Source organism: Perca flavescens, chromosome 1, assembly GCF_004354835.1.
Source record: "Perca flavescens isolate YP-PL-M2 chromosome 1, PFLA_1.0, whole genome shotgun sequence".
Lineage (NCBI taxonomy): Eukaryota > Metazoa > Chordata > Actinopteri > Perciformes > Percidae > Perca > Perca flavescens.
The window spans coordinates 41,465,554-41,485,894 of NC_041331.1; the positions used below are offsets into that span (position 1 = coordinate 41,465,554).

Here is a 20,341-nt window from a genome sequence, read left to right on the forward strand (position 1 = left end):
GAGGACATTATTTCTTCAGCTTCCGCAAATCGTCACCCATGAAAAGGTAACTCTATGCGGAGTTCAATGGTACCTCACACAAGACTACTTTGTAAGATTACTCACAACACGGTCTCACAGTTAGTGAAATTGTCACTGTATTTTTGATTGTTTCATTGCTAACGTTAGCTCAAAACGGCGTAAGCATCTTGGAGGCTACTTGTCGCAAAGTGACGCATGCGTGACTCCCATCTGCACTTGACGGGTAGTATCACTAATATGACTCCTGGCTACAAGTTAGCAATCGAACACAAAGGTGTCACTTGAATGGCATTTTGAGCTAACGTTCAAACAAATGATTTCCATCTTCTGTTATTATTTTGTGACAGACTTCACGAGGTGTTCAAAAGTCACAACGAGCAGCAGTCCCGTCCAGATGCAGCGTCAGCCGATTTTTGCCGGGGCTTCAGCCCCAAATGTTTTGAGTGTAGCCCCAAATGTATTTTGAAAAGTTGACTGACAAATATGAAACCCCCGAAATGTGTTCACTCTCGCTGTAAAAAGCTGTGCAGCTTCAGGTTTATAATCTGAAAAACAAATCTGAAAACAAATCCTTGGCCTTGGGTTGCCAGGCCAGTTATGATTAGGCCAAATGTTGGTGCCATCTAACTTACATCTACAAACTGGAAGCTAAAATGAACAATTACAGTTTTTCTCAATTGCTAAAACACATTTTCTGAAACCTTGCATAATTTTCTGAAAACATTAAACACAAAATCTCATCTTCAATAACTATTTCCAAAACCTTTGACTCCTCTTGCAAAATGAAACTTTCACCTCAAAACAGTTTTACCAAGATGATATACACTATCAAGCATTCAGTAAACAATACACCAAAAAATAGAAAACACATTGTTCAAAACATATAGTTCTCAGGGAGAAGTACATTTTTAATCTCAAAACAAATTTCATATATTTCCGTCTTTGTCTTTTGATGAACAAAAACATGTTCTATCATAGTAGCTTAAAATTGATCAGAAATTGCTACTCTGCTTTGCTCATTGTAATTAGGGCCCGAGGGCAATCAGCGGCGAAGGCCCTATTGAAACTGAAGGAATTATTATTCTTTCTTTCTTTCTTTCTTTCTTTCTATTATTTTCCCGTCAAATGAATTGCCTTTTTGAGGGGCTTAACATATTCAAAAACTCACCAAATTTGGCGGTCGCATCAAGTCTGGTGAAAATTTACGTATTTTAACGGTTTCGGGAATAGGCGCACAAAAATGGCTCGCTAGCGCCCCCTAGAAAGTTAAGAAAATTGAGCCCTTGCAGTGCGTTTAACGTAGACTCACAAAACTTGGTATACATATGTAACATGTCAAGATGTACAAAAAACTTCATTAGAGCCATACCCTAAACCCAACAGGAAGTCCGCCATTTTGAATTAAATGTTCGAAATTAGTACAATTTTAGCCATTTGCACATGTCGTACTTTAACGAACTCCTCCTAGAGATTTCATCCGATCAACTTCAAACTTGGTCTGTGCCATCTTAAGACGTTAAAGATGAAAAGTTGTTAAAAGAAAAACTTTTCGTCATAGGGCGTGGCCGTGGCAGGGCGGCCATTTTTGCGTTCGCTTTCCCGAAACAGGAAGTGGGTGTAACTCGAGTGTACGTTGTCCGATTACCTCGAAACTTTTCAGGATTCATAAGAGTCCGACCCTGAGGACAAATAAAGGCCGATATTTACTTAAAGTCATAGCGCCCCCTAGTGGCAACAGGAAGTAGGCCTAAAAGTCAAGGTACTATACTTTAACAAACTCCTCCTAGAGATTTCACACCTTAACGATGAAAAGTTATTAAAAGAAAAACTTTTCGTCAGACGGTGTGGGCGTGGCGTGGGGGCCATTTTGAGTGTTTAGCGATGAACAAAGAAGTTGTTGTAACTTGAGTGTACGTTGTCGTATCTGCCCGAAATTTCTCACAATTGACAAGGGTCCAGGCCTGAGGACACCTACAGGTCAAAATTGACTTTTGGTCATAGCGCCCCCCGCTGGCAACAGGAAATCTGCCTTATATGACAAACATCATCCAATTTGCATGAACTCAGAATGTGTGGTCTACGTGTGATACTGAGCCGCCCCCTATTATATGACCACGCCCACTTACTCAGGCCACGCCCCCTTTCATAACATTTGAACCGTTTAAGGTAGAGTCTTGTGTGAGGTGTCATTGAACTCAGCAGAGACTTCGTTTTTAATTGGTCATGGTTTGACCTGCCCCCTATGCTTAAGCCACGCCCTTTTGAATAAATGCTGACCCATCTAAGGTAGAGTCTTGTGTGAGGTATCATTGAACTCAGCACAGACTTCCTTCTTCATTGGTGATGGTTTGACCCACCCCCTACGCTTTTGCCACGCCCCTTTTCACAGCTAATGAACCGTATGACGTAGAGTCTTGTGTGAGCTATCGTTGTACTCGGCGGGGAGTTCCCTTTTAATTGTTGACGATTCGCGGCGTCTGAGTGCCGCGCAAATGCGCGGTTGCAAGGAGTGGCGTCCGCGGGTAACCCCGACACGCGCAGAGACGCGAGGGCCCGTCCATCGCTGCTCGCAGCTTTCATTTTTGTTGTTCTTTCTCCTCCTTGTACCCCTATTTTTACAGTATTGTACCCTGCATCTCACAAACTTCTATCCATTCTCCTTCCCACCTTCAACAACCTGTTTGCTCTCTGAACTAGCTTATATTGGTTGTGTCACATCATTTGACACAAGTGAAATCCATTTTGAGTGGTTGTGTTCAATCAATGACATGTGTTCTCTATTTATATTTGATTGTTGCCACTTGTGTTTACCACTGTGGATGACGTGTGCATTGGTGTGCACAGTGTGTTTTGAGAATGAGAATGTGAAATGGTTTAAGGTATTGACAACAGACTGCACAATTAGCTAAATGAGTTCAAGCAACTGAGAACTTTGTTCAGCCAATGGGTTTTAGCGTTTTAGCAATTGAGAAAAACTGTAACAAGCAGGCAAGCCAATCGCCGTCTAGCACTGTATTCAGTTTATTTAAATGGGTCCGGGCTAAGCCCCGAACCTCCTCAAGTCCTAGAAACACCCCTGGTCCTGTCAAAGGTATTTTTTATCCTTAATTCAGTGAACTGAAAGTTGACTGAGCTCAGTCTCTCAGGTCTCACACAGTGCTGTTGAGTTTTTACCTTGCAGTTTCTGCTTCTAAGATGCAAACAGTAAACCTCTGTTACCTGCAGTAATACATATATTTTCTTCTAAAATGTAATTAATAGCCAACATAGCATACATGTTTTTACTGTAGGATAGCCTTCTGTGAATAGATAAGCTTTACAGCATATTTTCCCTTTTTCGGTGTTGTTTGTATTATTTATAAAACCTCCGAAGTCCCATAAAATAGTTTGAATTACTTTGTTGGAAATAAATATGTGAAAAAATGTGCACACAAGTTGTCAACATCGGTAACAAAACAATGTAATATGATTTCATGTTTTTTTTCTCTCTACCATGCAGCTGAACCTTATGACCCTAAAAATGAGAGAATTAAATGTTTTTTCTGAATATCACTTTAAGTCATGCTGCTGTAACATGAAAACGTTTGTCTTCAAATTGATTCAGTATTTGAACTGTGTATTTAAAGTTCACTAGACTCAGCCAATGAAAAGACTGCAGATTTACACCATGTTGACTTCATCCATGATTAATTACACTGTCTGTAATAACATTGTCTTTATTTACAGGAGCTTGTGGAGACAAAGGTAGCCAAGGTAACTACTTTATTTCTCTTAAAGTCTTGTGAAGTTCATTGTTCAGAGTCACTGTCTGTGCACTCAAGCATATGACTAGAGCTGTAACAATTCCAAATTTTTCTGGACAATTGTCTCAGAAATAATTGCAATTAACAAAATCATTGTCTCTTATAGGCAAATAATAAAACCATTTTATTTATTACTTTTTCAAACAAATTAAAGTTTAAATGAATCCCAGGATACATCTTTTGTTGTTTATCACTGTTATGGGACCCAGATACACAGGTACACATCCTATAAAGTAAACCACGCCTCTTTATTATCACATATTTTTTTTGTTAAGATTATTTTTTGGGGCATTTCTCTGTTCTGGACTGCATCAAATCAAACATCAACAGTGTCACCACCCTCAAACAGTTTACCACTTTCCCTAATCAGAACCCATGGATGAACAGTGAGGTCAGACTCCTGCTGAAGGCACGTGACATTTCATTCAGATTGGGTGATAAGCCTATAGCTCATCCAGGGCTAACCTGAATAGGGGCATCAAAAAGGCCAAGCACAACCACAAGCTAAGGATTGAGGATCACTTCAGGAACAACTTTGACCCCCAACACATGTGGCAAGGCATCCAGGCCATCACAGATTACAAAACCACTAGCTCCACCCCCGCTGTCAACGACACCACCTTGGCTGAGGAGCTAAACCACTTCTATGGCCGCTTTGATGGGGACAACAAGGAGTTGGCCATCAAGGCTGTGGTCTCTGCAGATCACCAGCCCCTCTCTCTCTCCACCACCAATGTGTGTGCGGCACTGAGCTGGACTAACGCACGTAAGACGGCTGGAATCCCCGGACGTGTACTCAGGGCCTGTGCTGTGCAGCTGACTGAGGTTTGGACTGACATATTTAATCTGTCACTAGCCCAAGCAGCTGTCCCCGCGTGCTTTAAAACCACCTCCATCGTGCCGGTGCCAAAACACTCCATTGCAACAAACCTTAATGACTTCCGTCCAGTTGCACTCACCCCCATCATTATGAAGTGCCTCGAGAGGCTGGTCCTGGCCCATCTCAAGACCTGCTTACCACCCTAACTGGTGCCCTTCCAATTTGCCTACCGTCAGAACCGGAGCACAGAGGATGCCATCTCTACGGCACTTCACTCTGCCCTGTCCCACCTTGACAATAGCAACACCTATGTGGGAATGCTGTTCATTGACTTTAGTTCAGCATTCAACACCGCCATCCCCTCCAAACTGATCACCAAACTCAGTGAACTGGGCATCAGTACCTCCCTCTGTAACTGGATTCTGGACTTCCTGGATTCTGTCCTGTCTATGCACCGCCTGTCTGTACTTTGTATATCACATTGAAATTTTCTGCTTTTTTGCACTTCTGGTTAGACGCAAAGGGCATTTTGTTGTCTTTGTACTCTGCATAATGACAATGCATTTGAATCTAATCTAATAAAATAAGATTTCATATCTTTACAGCCATAAGTTAAGATGTGCTGTAAAATCGTTATCAGATGCAAAGGTCTGTTATTATTTTATGACGGACTTCATGAGGTGTTCAAAGGTCACAACGAACAGCAGTCCTGTCAATCATTATGTGGCAAAGGTATTTTTTTATCCTTAATTCAGTGAACTGAAAGTTGACTGAGCTCAGTCTCTCAGGTCTCACACAGTGCTGTTGATTTGGTTTTAAAGATTATTTTTTGGGGTATTTCTGCCTTTAATGCAGACTTTATGTTCCATATAGTGTTTATTACAGCCTATACACAGCATCTTATCAAGTCAGTTTTAATCAGTTAATGAGAGCAAAATATTTTCTTTGCTTGAACATGGATGCTTAAAACAAATGAGCAAATCTGCCATCCCATAGCAGGGAGTTATTACAGTGATTGTGAAGTCTTATTAATTGTGCCTTCAGTGGCCGAAGGCAGAACTGCACAATTGTATCAGTGCTTCTTTCCTGCATTCACTATTTGCTCTTCGAAGAGTTGAATGGATTGTCCAGAGTAACTGGGGACATTGTTTCTGGGATGACTTGAGATCTTTTTTTAAATGTAATGTTTCAAAGATGTGAGCACCACAAAATAAATTCAATTCACCTCCATTGTATTTTAGAGAGATACAGTATTACTGCATATAAAAGTACCCCCCCGCCCCCTCTTAAATAATACTACTATTACAATCATATTTATAACATTGTGTCCTGATTGGAAACAATGTACATCTAACTGTGTTTTTGATGTGATGACATGTAGTGATGACATGTAGTGTTGTTGTAATAATGATTAACTGGTGTTTATAGACACGGTTATCCCAGAATGCAATGCACAATGGAAATAAAGGAACTACTGACAGCTAGAAAGAGTTGTTGGTTACAGCTTGACAAACTAAACACTAAAGCTAGTGTCTCCCTCATGAGAAATTCTAAGAAATGACAACAAAACTGTCGCGCATCCACATGATACAAGCCTTCTGTGAGCTTGTATTCTATAATTTTCTTCGGGATGAATAAAGTGTCTATCTATCCTATCTATCACAGTTGCTTGTTTGCAGTTTGCACAAATCAAAGATGAACTAAACCTGAAAGATGTTTTTGGTTGTGCTCCAAAAACTTCAAATAAAAAACTACTGATGAAATATCTCGTCTTCCTGGTTTGGCTGCTGAAATGCTGTTGGATGGATATCCTTTAGAGCTCTTAGATGGAGATGCTTCTAACATCCCAGAGAGATGGGTGACAGATGTGCTAATGGAGCTTCACAGGAAGGTTGGAGAGAAGAGCAGACTGTTGGTACTGACGGTGTTGGGTGTTCAAAGTAGTGGGAAGTCAACACTCCTCAACACCATGTTTGGTGTGCAGTTTCCTGTCAGCAGTGGAAGATGCACAAGAGGAGCTTATATGCTCTTCCTCAGAGTAAGTGAGGATATGCAATGCCAGCTGAACTGTGACTTTATAGTTCTCATTGACACAGAAGGTCTTAAATCTCCTCATTTGGCACAACTAGAGGACAGTTATGAGCATGACAACCAGCTGGCAACCTTTGTCATTGGCTTAAGTGATGTCACCATTATCAATGTCTCAATGGAGAACTCCACAGAAATGAAAGATGTCCTGCAAATTGCAACACACGCTTTCTTGAGAATGAAGGAAATTGGTAAAAAGCCAGTTTGTCATTTTGTGCACCAGAATGTTGGTGGAGTCTCAGCTCACGCAAAGACCAAGGCCGACAGAAAACTTTTCTTGGACCAGCTCAATGAAATGACTCAAATTGCAGCCGAAATGGAAAAGCAGCCCACTATAAAAGCTTTCACAGATGTGCTGGACTATGACATGGAAAAAAAAACACTGGAACATCCCAGGACTCTGGCATGGGACCCCACCGATGGCACCAGTAAACACAGGTTACAGTGAAGCTGTAGCAGATTTAAAGAAAAATCTTTTGGAGACAGGGAAAGGAGACAAACACTATGAAGTCCCACAAATCCCAGAGTTTCGAGAAATGGATGAGAAGTCTCTGGAAAGCAGTCAAATATGAGAACTTCATCTTCAGTTTCAGAAACACTCTTGCGGCTCAAGCATACGACAATGTCTGCAAAGAGTTCAATCAATGGGAATGGGAGTTTAGAAAAGAGATTCTCTCCTGGCAGACAGCAGCAGAGTGGGATATCACAGATGGTGACAACAAATCTGATCTCAGTCATTTGAATGAATTAGTTCAATCAAAAAAATTTCAGATGGAAGAAGAAATAGCAGTCCAAGACAAAATAATGAAGCAGAAACTGCAGGAATACTACAAAAGGAAAGACAGACATGTGAATCTGATAGGGAAATTCAAAACTGAATTTTTCAACAGTATCAGTAGTCTTGCAAATGAAATCCGACGATCAGTAGACAATAAATTGGATTGTGCACTTGAGCTAAGAAAAAGTTTAAAAGAGGCTCAGGACATTCAAAGAAACAACAGAGGAATGATTGAAGAACAAGTTATGAAACTTTTGAGTGACTGCAAACAGCAAAAACTGACTGATGAAGAATTGGAAGATGAGTTTGAAAAGATGTGGGCTGAAGTCACTGTAAATGTGTCCGGCCTGAAAGAACAAAACATAGAAGCAAGCATCTTAAAACTGTTGAGAAAACACTTATTAAATCATAATGTCACTGAGGAACTACATAACATTGGAGACCTAAAAGATATTGTGAAGGATCCATTTAAGGCAAAAAAGAAACACTTGAAAACACACCTGCCCTTGATGACAAATAAAGACACAAAAAGAGAGTTGCAGAGCTTTGCAGACAGTGTTATTGAGTCTGGCACACAGTTTGTCCATGATATTGCAAAAACAGAAAGAGACTACAATGATTCTTTTATAAGAGAGCTTCTGGAAAAAGTGGATGAATCTCTTACACAATGGAGCAAGCAGTGCAAGCCCAAGTTTGAGTTTGACCTGAAACTTTACATGTGTGGCATTGCCTCAAGAGAGTTCCTTAAAATGCACAGAAAATTATTGTCAGATAGGGATCCAAAACTTCAGCTGGAGAAGTACAAGCCTCAGTACTTGTCAGATTTTATCGATTTATACAAACAGAGAGATGATTGCCAACGAAAAGCAAATGATTTTGTCAGACTTTGTATCAAACCTGCTGTTGAAGAGTACATCAGTAGATCTCTGGGAATAGACATTGTAGATGAGATTTTGACAAGTTGCCATTCAGCAGAGTACAGTTCACGTTCCTTTTTCCAGTACAACATTCTGAAAGAGTTGCTACAAAAGGGAGAGTTTGGGGGTTTTGTCAAGTACATTTGTACATATGATATATATGTTAAGGATTGGATATTTCAGCAAATGTTGCAAAAAAAGTCAGAAGACAAAACTTTGTGCAAACTGAAGAATAGGAATTTGGAGGTCATAGTTCACAAAATAACAGAAGCCACAGAATGAGCCTCTAAAGGAGAGGATGGTGTTCTACTTGCAGATAACCAGGAAAGCATCACAAAGCTCAACATGCGCAAATATTTGATCAAAGACATCTCAATTTCAGTGGAGGCTGAAAAAACCTCCTTGTTTCAAATCCAAAGCACATGTCATCCATTTACAGACAGCCTCATTAAATCATTGGGTGAATTGAAGGAACAGCTGCAGGAGGAATTCTCAAACTCTGAAGACATCACTGAGACTCTGAACAAACTTCCAATCAAACCACAAGATGAGCTTTTCAAGCGGGTGTTTGGCTGTGGACAACAATGTCCATTTTGTAAAGTTCCTTGTGAGGCTGGAGGCAAAGAACACGAGAAACATCATGCAGCTGTTCATCGACCAAAAGGTCTCGGTAGATACACTTTTGTGAAAACTGAGAAGCTGGTTGAAACACTGTGTACAACAGATGTGCACAGTGACCGTAAATTCAGAAACACAGAAACTAACTGGGAGTACCATCCTTTTAAGGACTACATGGACTACTATCCAGACTGGCTCATTCCTCCTGACTCCACCATTAAGGCATCTGACTACTGGAAGTATGTCCTGGTTCAATACAATGAAAGATTTGCTCAAGAATACGAAGCCAAACCAGCTGATGTTCCAGAGGCCTGGAGGAGAATCACAAAGGAACAAGCTCTGAAGGGATTAAAAGATGCCTTCAATATAAAGTGAACAACATACCATCCTGAATATCTTTAAAACTAAACAACATTGAAACATGGAAGATTTTTTCATATACAAATGTACAGAGAAGACCAAAAGGAAACAGGAACTGAAGATGTTAGAGCATTCAGCAGAACAATCAGTCAAGACAGATTAATACTGTTTGAAAATTATCAATTTGTCTGCAAAATAATCTTTATGTAGAAAAGTAGAAGTAATCAGCCTAATGTAGTGTAATGAAAACATCTCAAATATTTTAGAAGCTGCGCAGGAAATAAGTTAACTATGACAGACTATAAGATTTGATGTTTTATTTTTTAGTTTAGAATTGCAAAAGATGATTCAAACAAGTTGCAGAAAATGAAATGCTGTAAATAGTTATGTTAGACTTTTAAATATATTCTATACTTTTATATTTATTACTTTATTTTTTAAATTTTTTGAAGATTACGAATGTTCTTCTATCAATCTTCTGCAGGCCCTCAAGCCCATAAAATGGTGTGCACAATAATGATGTTGACAAAGATCATGTAAAAAAGAGATTATGTTTTGTTATATTTTTGGGTTGTGATCATTAGAAATATTTTTTTTAACCTATTTTAAAGATGCTGTATGTCTGTTTATAATGACTGGTGTATTTCTCATCATTCTTGCTTAATTTAATCTGAAAACTAACTGATATGTGCTTGGAGGTAACAAAAATCAACATTAGTTGAAATATATGTTGATGCCAGATAATGATGATGATGATGATGATGATGATGATGTGTTTAACCCTTCTGTTGTCTTCCCGTCGACCACGCAGATTTTGTCATTCTGGGTCAAAATGAAAACCTTTTTTGTTTGTTTGTTTTAGTCATCTTTTTCAACACTTTTGAGGCTTTGACGTTTTGAAGCGCTTTTTCCGATGTTGATTTTAGTTTTAGTTCAAGTTTTTTAAGCTTTTCCTGACTTTTTTGTGACTTTTTCTGATTTTTCTGATCAAGTTGTTCTTGTTTTTTTCCCACGTTCTTTTTTTTTTCTCAAATGCTACAAAATCTAATAAAATACCCAAATTAATTGAAAGTACTGAACTGATCATTTATTTTACACTAAATAGTGTTGTATGGAACCATCCACATTATTGTTTTGGACAATGTGTTAAAAGAAGTAACAAATAAGTTATTAAATTATTCTTTTTTTTAAACATGTTTTGATTACAGCTCTGTCCGTAATGACTAGTGCTAAAGATGCTGATGTTGATGATGATGATGATAAATTATTATTTGTAGTTAAACTACAAAGGCCATGTAACAGATGTTAAAAAAAAACTTCTAGTAATAAGTAAATGCAAACCATTTTTATCTTTTGATGTGTATTTGATAAAACTGGAATCAGCGAATAAGAAATTTTGACACATTTGACTGTTATTGCTGACTTACTTTGTTTTTTTTTTACTTTTCAAATATTTACAATTTTTTCTTGTTTTATTTCTTTAAAATATGTTTCATAACCAAACGAGGTGACTTGTGTGCACGAAAATATGTTGTACGAATAGCATGTTATGAGATTATGTTTTACTTACTATTATTAGTATTACTACTTACTTTTGTTATTACTACTTATTATTCCACTATTTACAATATTTTATTTCTCAAAAGTCTGAAGATGAAATCTTTAAAAAAGTAATTAATGTGTTCTTGGAGATTACAGCAATCTGCATCAGTTTAAATGTATGCATGTTGTTGTCAATGATTAATGCTATTATTATATTATATTATATGAGTTATTCAATCTACAAGAAAGTTTAAAAGCTGGAATATTTTATGTGTACATGATTTCTTTACTGTTTTTGTTTGAGTTTTGTTGACTGCAAATGTTTATTTTTTAATTTTTTTCCAAGTTTATATAGAGTAAAGTGATGATGATGATGATGATGATGATGATGATGATGATGATGATGATGATGATGATGATGATGATTCATGTAGAAATATCATATGAGTATTTTTCTTTGAAATAAATATAATAAAAGACAAAATACTTGAAGTCACTTTTGTCAAATTTAAATTTGTAAGTAAGTTTACAAATCTTAAGTATAACGTTTTTTGGGACAACAGTGTTGTTGTCATTTCTTAGAATTCCTCATGGGGGAGACAGAAACTACGTGTAATAGCTTTAATGTTTAGTTTTTCAAATCTGTAACCAACAATCACTCTTTCTAGCTGTCAGTAGTTCCTTTATTTCCATTCAGCATTGCATTCTGGGATAACAGTGTCTATCAACACCAGTTAATAATTATAACACAGTTAGATTTACATTGTTTTCACTCAGGACACAATGTTATAAATCGGATTGTAATAGTAGTATTATTTAAGGGGAGTATTTAAGGGGAGCAGTAATACTGCATCTCTTTAAAATACAATGGAGGTGAATGGAATTTAATTTGTGGTGTTCACATCTTTTTCAAAATTGCATTTAAAAAAAGATCTGTCGTCCCAGAAACAATGTCCCCAGTTACTCTGGACAATCCATTCAACTCTTTGAAGAGCAAATAGTGAATGCAAGAAAGAAGCACTGATACAATTGTGCAATTCAGCCTTCGGCCACTTGATGACACAATTAATAAGACTTCACAATCACTGTAATAACTCCCTGCTATGGGATGGCAGATTTGCTCATTTGTTTTAAGCATCCACCCATCCATCTTCAAGTACATAACACATTTTGCTCTCATTAACTGGTTAAAACTGAGTTGATAAGAAACTGTGTATAGGCTGTAATAAACACTGTATGGGACATAAAGTTTCACTTACCATTCTGGAAAACAGCCACAAGGGGGCACTCAAAGCTCACAGAGTCAAGTCAAGTCCACAATGAAGAGGTTAGATGCACAAAAATCTTTCCAGACAAAGGGCACTGAAATGCAAGAGTAATAAAGCACAATTACTGCACACAAAACACACACACAATAAAACAGGAATATTTTAACAATACTATACCAATTCCAGTTATGATTTTGCCAGATCAAATCTTATTTAACATTGTTTTGGTACAAATCTCTTCTCCTATTACAGACACACATTACTCCATCTATTCAACGAACCCAGCTAGTCAGCATTGTTAAGCCAAGACGTTTTATTTAACCAGGAAGTCCCTGGACACGAAAATCTCTTTCCTGTTGGAGAGCTGGCCAAGTCTGTAAGGTTTAGACTTGAGCGGCCATGATGAAATAGCATCATTCATGACTAAAGAGCAATATGTGTCTCACTTTCCTAAGAGGATCTTTATTTAGTGTTAACTTGGAAGTTCAGCAATTAGTTTTGGCTGTGTCACTTAGCATCTGACTAGCTTAACTGTGGCTAAGAAGTTTAAAACGTGGCTGCATGGAAGTTGGATGTATTAAAGCAAGCACAGATTCAGCTGGACCACGGCTAAACTGCTTATAAATGTTTAATGTCATTAGCTTATGAATAACATCTTCCTCACACAAGTGATTCATGGGAATGCCACAGATTAGTGCTGCAAGTCCGGTCAGTAAATGGTATTGAAGAAAATGGGTTTCAGCCGGACTAGAGCTGACATAATGAGTCAGCAGAAAATTAATCAGCAATTATTTTGATAATCAATTTGTAATTTAAGTTGTTTTAAAAAAAAAAAAAAGAAAGAAAACAGCTTCCCAACTGTGAATATTTGCTGGTTTACTTACACTAGATACTACACTGGATATCTGGATTGTTGCTCAGACAGAAGAAGACATTTGAATATCAAGATGTGCAATTTCACTATTTTCACATTTTATGGATGAAAACGACTAATTGAGAAAACAAAAATGCATAATAAAAAGGATCATTAGTTCCAGATTGACCCCTGAACTCTATATCCAATGGATCATATTCTGCTCTCAGCTGGGGTTTGAATATGAGCTAAACAAATGATCTGCCAGTCATGAGGAGTGAAAACGTTAATGTACAGTTAATTTAATGAATGCACATGTTGCAGCTGAGATGCTGCCAGTACCCAAGCACGGTGACATCTGCTGCTGGCTGGTATTTATCCTAAATACTTTCTGCTCAATACCTTCTGTGTGTCTGTTTGTCTTGCTGCTGTAATTAAATGGCACTGAGAAAAACCAGCGGAGCAGAGTTGTTAACCCTCAGCACACACCGCTTCATGCAAACATGTGCACACAACTTGCAGAGTGGAATGCCTCAGATTAGGAGAAAGAGCAGGGTGGCACTGAGAGCCACTCCTTATGAGTTTTTATCTCTTACTCACAGTAGGAGGAGCCCCGGTTCAGTGTCACAGTGACATCATTGTTAGGTGGAACAGATGTGTGAAACCACCATAGATATAGAACATTGTTCTCTATCTATGGTGGTATCACACATGCTTTTGGTGATGACCCTCTGCAGGCTGTGGACACATCTCCATTAACAACATGGAATCTTCTCTTCCACTCTCCAATTTCACATATAGCTCCACCTCCTGTACTGTGTACTCTTGCAATAGGGAAAATATTTCTTATTTCCCCCCGTCTACAATTTACACTCTGTTGCCAGTTTATTTGGTCCCTAAAAACTAATAGCAACCCTCTAATAGGCAGTTAATGACAGTTATAATGTTCAGGGTTTTTAAAGACAGAGAGGTGTTTCTAATAAACCCTGTTTAGATCAACAAGGGTAGACAACATTTTAGAATCTCAGGTTAACAGCGGCACCATCTATAGTCTTCAAAATGTCTCTCTACAGAAAAACTGAACATCATAACCTTCATGAAGGTAGGGTTTACTGCAGGGCTGTTTGAATGAACTGCAATTATATTTTGCATGTATTTTTAGCTAGGTGTACCTAATAAAATGGCAACTGGTAGTTTTTTAGTACCACCTCCATATTAGTGCACTGGGACAACATGAAATACATCATTCTACTCTGCAGACTTCAACAATGCTTCAACTTTGGGCATTGTTGTCACGAGGGAAACTCCTTCCTTATGTTATAAAAATAAAAACATTTCTATTTAATCTAATTAGAAGTGATATGAAGTTCAGCGCAAATTCATTCGGGAAGACGTCATTAACCCAATCACTACACTTTCTTCCTAAATCAAATCAGCTGTTCAGTAGAGATGCTTTCAGTTAAACCAATCAGACTTGGCCACGAAATTCAAGGGCCAATCACAGCATTACAACTCTGCTTTAAATCTGTTCTCTCCCTGTGCTGTCAGCTGTTGTTTCAGGCAAAGTGCTCAACTTGGGCAGCACGGTGGCTCAGTGGTTAGCACTTCTGCCTCACAGCAAGAAGGTTCTGGGTTCGAGTCCAGGTTGTTCCGGGCCTTTCTGTGTGGAGTTTGTATGTTCTCCCCGTGTTTGCGTGGGTTTCTTCCCGGTCCTCCGGTTTCTTCCCACCATAAAGACATGCATACTAGGACTACAGGTTGTTGTTGCAAATGAGAATTTGTTCTCAATCAACTTACATGGATAAATAAAGGTTTATTATCAACCCTCCTCCTCCCATGCCACCTCCGGTCTTTGTGTTTCTCCCGGCTGACCGCTTCGTTGCCTCTTCGGTCTGGTCTCTGGTCTCCTTCTCCACCACCACCAGTGTCTAGACTCCATCAGGGGGTTATATTCCTGTTCTCTACCCCATTAAAAAATGTTATTAATTTGATGGAGTCTAATCTCCAAAAGACTTTGTACATTTCATATTATACAGTTGTACATGTATCATTCAGCTGTTTATATTCCTCCATATAAAAAAAGTCTTATTTTGGTTAAGTATTGAAACCGATGCAGGAATCAGACTGGTTCTATTTTTGAAAATGTTCAAACAGGACCCAGGTCTAACTTAGATGTATGATAGGTTGAGCAGAGGCTGCACACCAGGCCGCCGGATGGTGTTGCTAAGAACTTGTATATATATATGTATAACTATTATCAGACCGGCCCTCGTGGCCTCAAAACACTACTGGCCCACCGGAAAAAGTCCTGACTCTCCCGATTGCCACTCTGCTACTGCTTGTTATGATTTGATAATATAAATGCAATTGAATTGTGTGTGTGTGTGTGGGGGACACAGGAAATCTCTGAGAGAGTGGACTAATGGTTCGTGTTGTTTGGATGTTAGACACATATTGGCTGGTTTTGATAGTTTGTTGATAAAGGAGCACAACACACAAGTCAACTTCATCTTTGATTTGTGAAATTACATTCGTAATTCGTTTATGTTTCACTGTTTGTTTTGACCAGAAAAGCCAAACGTACACAGTTTGTGTACATGTTTATTATATAAGTGTATTATAGGACAGAAGCTCAGTGACTAAGTTTACCTCCAAAATTGTGTGAGTGAGTGAGTGAGTGAGTGTGTGAGTGTGTGTGTGTGTGTGTGTGAGAAAGAGAAAGTGTGTTTGTACTGATTATGAATAAGAATTCACCTCAGCTGGTTTTGCCTTTACTTCAATCATGGCAGCTAACAAAGCCACACACACACACACACACACACAAACACACACACACACACACACACACACACACACACACACACACACACACACACACACACACACACACACACACACCCTAACCCACACTCACTCACTCACTCACTCTCACACACACATATGTGATAGCACTATACAAGTGGATGAATCTGAAAATGTTTTCTGCTGGAAAACATGTAGTACTAGTATTATTCCAGTAACATGTAGTACTAGTGCTATTCCAGTAACATGTAGTACTAGTACTATTCCAATTATAATCAACAACAGACCATACAAAGTGGTGAAGCCCCTAAGTAATAAGAAGTTGACTGCAAACATAGTCAATTTAGCAACCAGTTCACGCCAGCCACAGCCTGTCCCAAAAGAAAATGAGACGGTGTCTGTTCCTCGACTAAGATCAGTTAAATCAAAGGTAACTAAAAGAGGGGCAATACTTAACAACCTAATTGGAATTAAAACTACCACTGCAATGATAGAAAAGGATAGGAAAATTAGATGTGGATTACTAAATATCAGATCTCTGTCTTCTAAAACAGTACTAATAAATGAATTGATATCTGATAATCAAATTGATCTATTCTGTCTTACTGAAACATGGCTGGGCCATGAAGAATATATTAGTCTAAATGAAGCGACTCCTCCCAGTCATATTAATACTCAAATTCCTAGAGGCTCAGGCCGAGGAGGGGGAGTTGCAGCCATATTTGATTCAGGCCTGTTAATTAATCCTAAACCTAAACTAAATTATAACTCTTTTGAAAGTCTTCTTCTTCATCTTCAACATCCAACACGGAAATCAGAACAGCCAATTATATTTGTTGTTGTCTACCGAGCTCCAGGTCCATATTCTGAATCTTTTTCTTTTTTTTTCTTTTTTTTTACAGACTAACCTCGCCTCATAACGAGTCTGTGACCTATATTTGCTCGGAGCTATGTCTACAAGTCCAGATTTACATGACGCTGATATTGAGTATTGTTAATAATAAAACTTAATAATTTAATTTCACTGTGACTTATGTTTTTTTAATTTTTTTAAAATTCATACCACTCTCATTTAATTGTTTTCCAGCTGCCTGTAAACTACGAGACAGCACCAGGAGCTTCAGCTAGAAACAACCAGATGTGGCATCACCGGCAGAAGCTGTGAAGAGTTCAGCTCGGAGTCGGTCGAGAAGAATAGAGGGTAAGATTAGATCCGTTTTTGGTCAATGTGAATATTTTTCAGGTGCATTCATAGATGTGTTGTGTCCATAAGCAGTGCATTGCGCAGTACTGATTGTCTTTATTGATTGATTTTACAGCTGCTGGAAGCCATTTGGAAGTGCGCCACCATAGACATCCAGGACAACGCACCACAGACGTCTGCAAACTGGACCGAATTCAGACCGAATGCTGCCGGTTACCTACAGCTCTGAGGCAGCCGTGGGTTAGGTGTGGACGGTGCTGCTTCTCGTGATTTGTTGTGTGTGCTGTGTGTGTCTCCTATGCTTTATACACAGTTTTTTTCTGATTGCATTTGTGTTTTGTGTCAATAAAGCTCTATCTTTGAATAAACAGCACGTTCCTGGCAAATCATTTTCCTTAGCATAACAATGACATGAATATACAACATAGCATATATGAAATAAATATATAATAAATAAATAATAATAAAAAAAAATAATATATATATATATATATATATATATATATATATATATATATATATATATATAAATTCACCGTTCGCTAAAGCCACGCCCCCTAGTTACTGTTACTACGCCCGTCAAACAATTGAGAACCAGACACATAGCCATGGCTGGGTTGAGCTCCATACCTGTTGGTATAAGTGATTGGTTTTGGAGTAATGCAGCAGACATATCCTCCAGGGCACGACAGAAAGGGCTGCAATATGCAGTGGAGGGATGTGTTCAATGACCTCAACCTCTTGCTAAATTATCTGTGTCGATAGCAACATGTGCTTGACAGGCTAACAGCCGGTCTCACGGCAGTTCGTGTAAATGTCCACGTTATTCTTAATCTATTGATACGTGTTCACGGAGACTTTCCATTATTTTTCGTGCTGTGGCCACAAAATACGCTTCACATTTACACGAACTGCCATGAGTTAGCTCGCTAGCTTTACTTACCTTGGAGCAGACATATGTAGCTAGCTATGATTATTAATCTTCGAGGCATTTAGCTGTGAGTGAGGTCTCCCACATTGCTTAATCCATTGTCGGCATCTTTCCGCTTGGGTCTTGGGCTTTGGAAAGGTGAAAAAAAACGTCCCCTCCCTCTAAACTTTTGGGGTACCTGGTGTCAGACTTGCAGGTGCCATAGGCGCATCGTTTCACCATCTTGCTGAAATCGCAACGTTTGACGGGGGTCCTTCTCCTTAGTTACAGTTGCTGAGCTAGGATTGGACGAGGACCGTTCGAGGGCGGGGTTTTGCGAACGGTCAATTGTATTATTATAATTATAATGGCCCAGGGTGACCAATAGCCTAACCCATAACAGACCTGCCAACCAATCACGAGAGATTTTTCTTGTTTAAAAGAATATAATTAGATCCATTAACACCTCCGCGGGAGCTCTCCACATACGTCATGGTTCGTTTCCGACAATATGCGGCACAGACGAACGCGACGTTCACAGCCTGTAAATTGTCGATAACTGCTGAAAATTAGGGGGATTTCCGGGGATTTCCGGGCGTTTCCAGGCGTTTACGGGGACGGAAATCCCACTTTTCATGCAGTGACAAACATCGAGGTACCCCACACTTGTGAGATTGAGTCTTTGTTTAGTATGATGGCCAACATCATGCAGGCCAAAACAACAAGCCTGAATGTAGAGACCTATGAGGTCTATGAAGTTGTAAAGTACCAGTTAAAGGCCATGCAGTTCTCAGCAATTCACCACTACTCCAGACCATCAAAGGACAGCCCCATCAACCCATCGCTTGTAAAGAATGTCAAACTCTCAAGCCGGAGGTACAGGGCAGAAAACAAACGAAGGGCAGAACTTCATGCTCCCAATCCAACCAGAAAGAAGGCAGCCAAAGACTCAATAGTGGCAGCAGCTTTCAACGCCAGAAAGACTTTTCAAAAGCGGCGACTGCAGGCATTGAAAAAGCTTATTAATAACTTGTAAATAATGTAAACAGAAGCCTTACCAGAAGCAGTACCGTATATACCCGAATATAAGACGAGGTTTTTGTCCTAAAAATAGGCTGAAAAATGGGGGGTCGTCTTATATTCGCGATATAGACAAAATCACGGGGGGGGAAGGTAGAAAGCAGGGGAAACAGTAGAGGGCGCCAACACGATAGGCTATCTAATTACCGGTAGTGACAGTGTTATGAATTAAATAAACAATAAAGTGCCGCCATGGAGAGGTCAAGAGATTATCTTGAGAAAAGCGCTTCAAAAGTTGGTCAAATAAACCAACACGTTCGAAACAGTTATGACGCCAACTATGAACTTATGGTCGTGAATGAGGCGGAATCATCTAATAATTGCAAAGCTGGCAAAAAATTTGGAGTCACAGAATGCAACGTTCGGAGGTGGCGAGCACAAAAAGAACGACTAAAAAATACCAACAGCCAAAGGAAAGCTTTCCGTGGACCTCAAAGTGGCAATGCCAATCACAAGAGGAATCATTCGGCTGAGGGCTCTGGAGTTAGCCAAGGAGCTGAACATACCGACAAATGAATTCAAAGCTAGCACTGGTTGGTGTACACGAATGATGCGGCGCAAAGGGCTGACACTGCGTCGTAGAACGAGTCTGGCCCAGCGCCTGCCCTCAGACTTCGAGGAGAAGTTGCTGTCTTTTCAGCGATATGTGCTTAAACTGAGGAAAACTCACTCATACCCCCTGGATCAGATAGGGAATGCTGACCAAACACCAGTGTTTTTTGACATGCCAACATCTGTCACTGTTGCCAAGAAAGGGGACAAATCAGTTATTGTGCGATCTACTGGAAATGAAAAAAACCGAATCACTGTAATGTTGGCGTGTCTCGCTGATGGGACCAAACTTCCCCGTATGTGATTTTGAAACGCAAGACTATGCGAAGGAGACGATGCCAGCTGGCATTATCGTGACGTGCCCAGGAAAAGGGCTGGATGGAAACTGACCTGGTAGTGGACTGGCTCAAGGTAGTGTGGGGCAGGCGCCCGTGGTGCGCTTTATAAGAAGAGAAATATGCTCGTTTTGGATGCATTCGCGGACACTTGACGGAGCCCGTCAAAACTCAGTTTGCGGAAAATGACGGCGATCTAGTGATCATACCGGGGGGGATGACAAGCCAGCTACAGGTACTGGATGTAGTCGTCAACAAGCCATTCAAGGATAATCTGCGCAAGAGGTACACTGAGTGGCTCCTGTCAGGCGATCACTCACTGACGCCTACTGGAAAACTTCAGAAGCCAGCAGTGCATCTGCTCTGTACTTGGATCCTCCAAGCATGGGA

At 39.4% G+C, this 20,341-nt stretch overlaps 1 pseudogene; it reads left to right on the plus strand.

Moving 5' to 3' along the window:
• Nucleotides 1–9,164, plus strand: part of LOC114556638 (interferon-induced very large GTPase 1-like) — a 33,529-nt pseudogene extending 24,365 nt beyond the window's left edge.
• The last annotated feature ends 11,177 nt before the right edge of the window (nucleotides 9,165–20,341 follow it).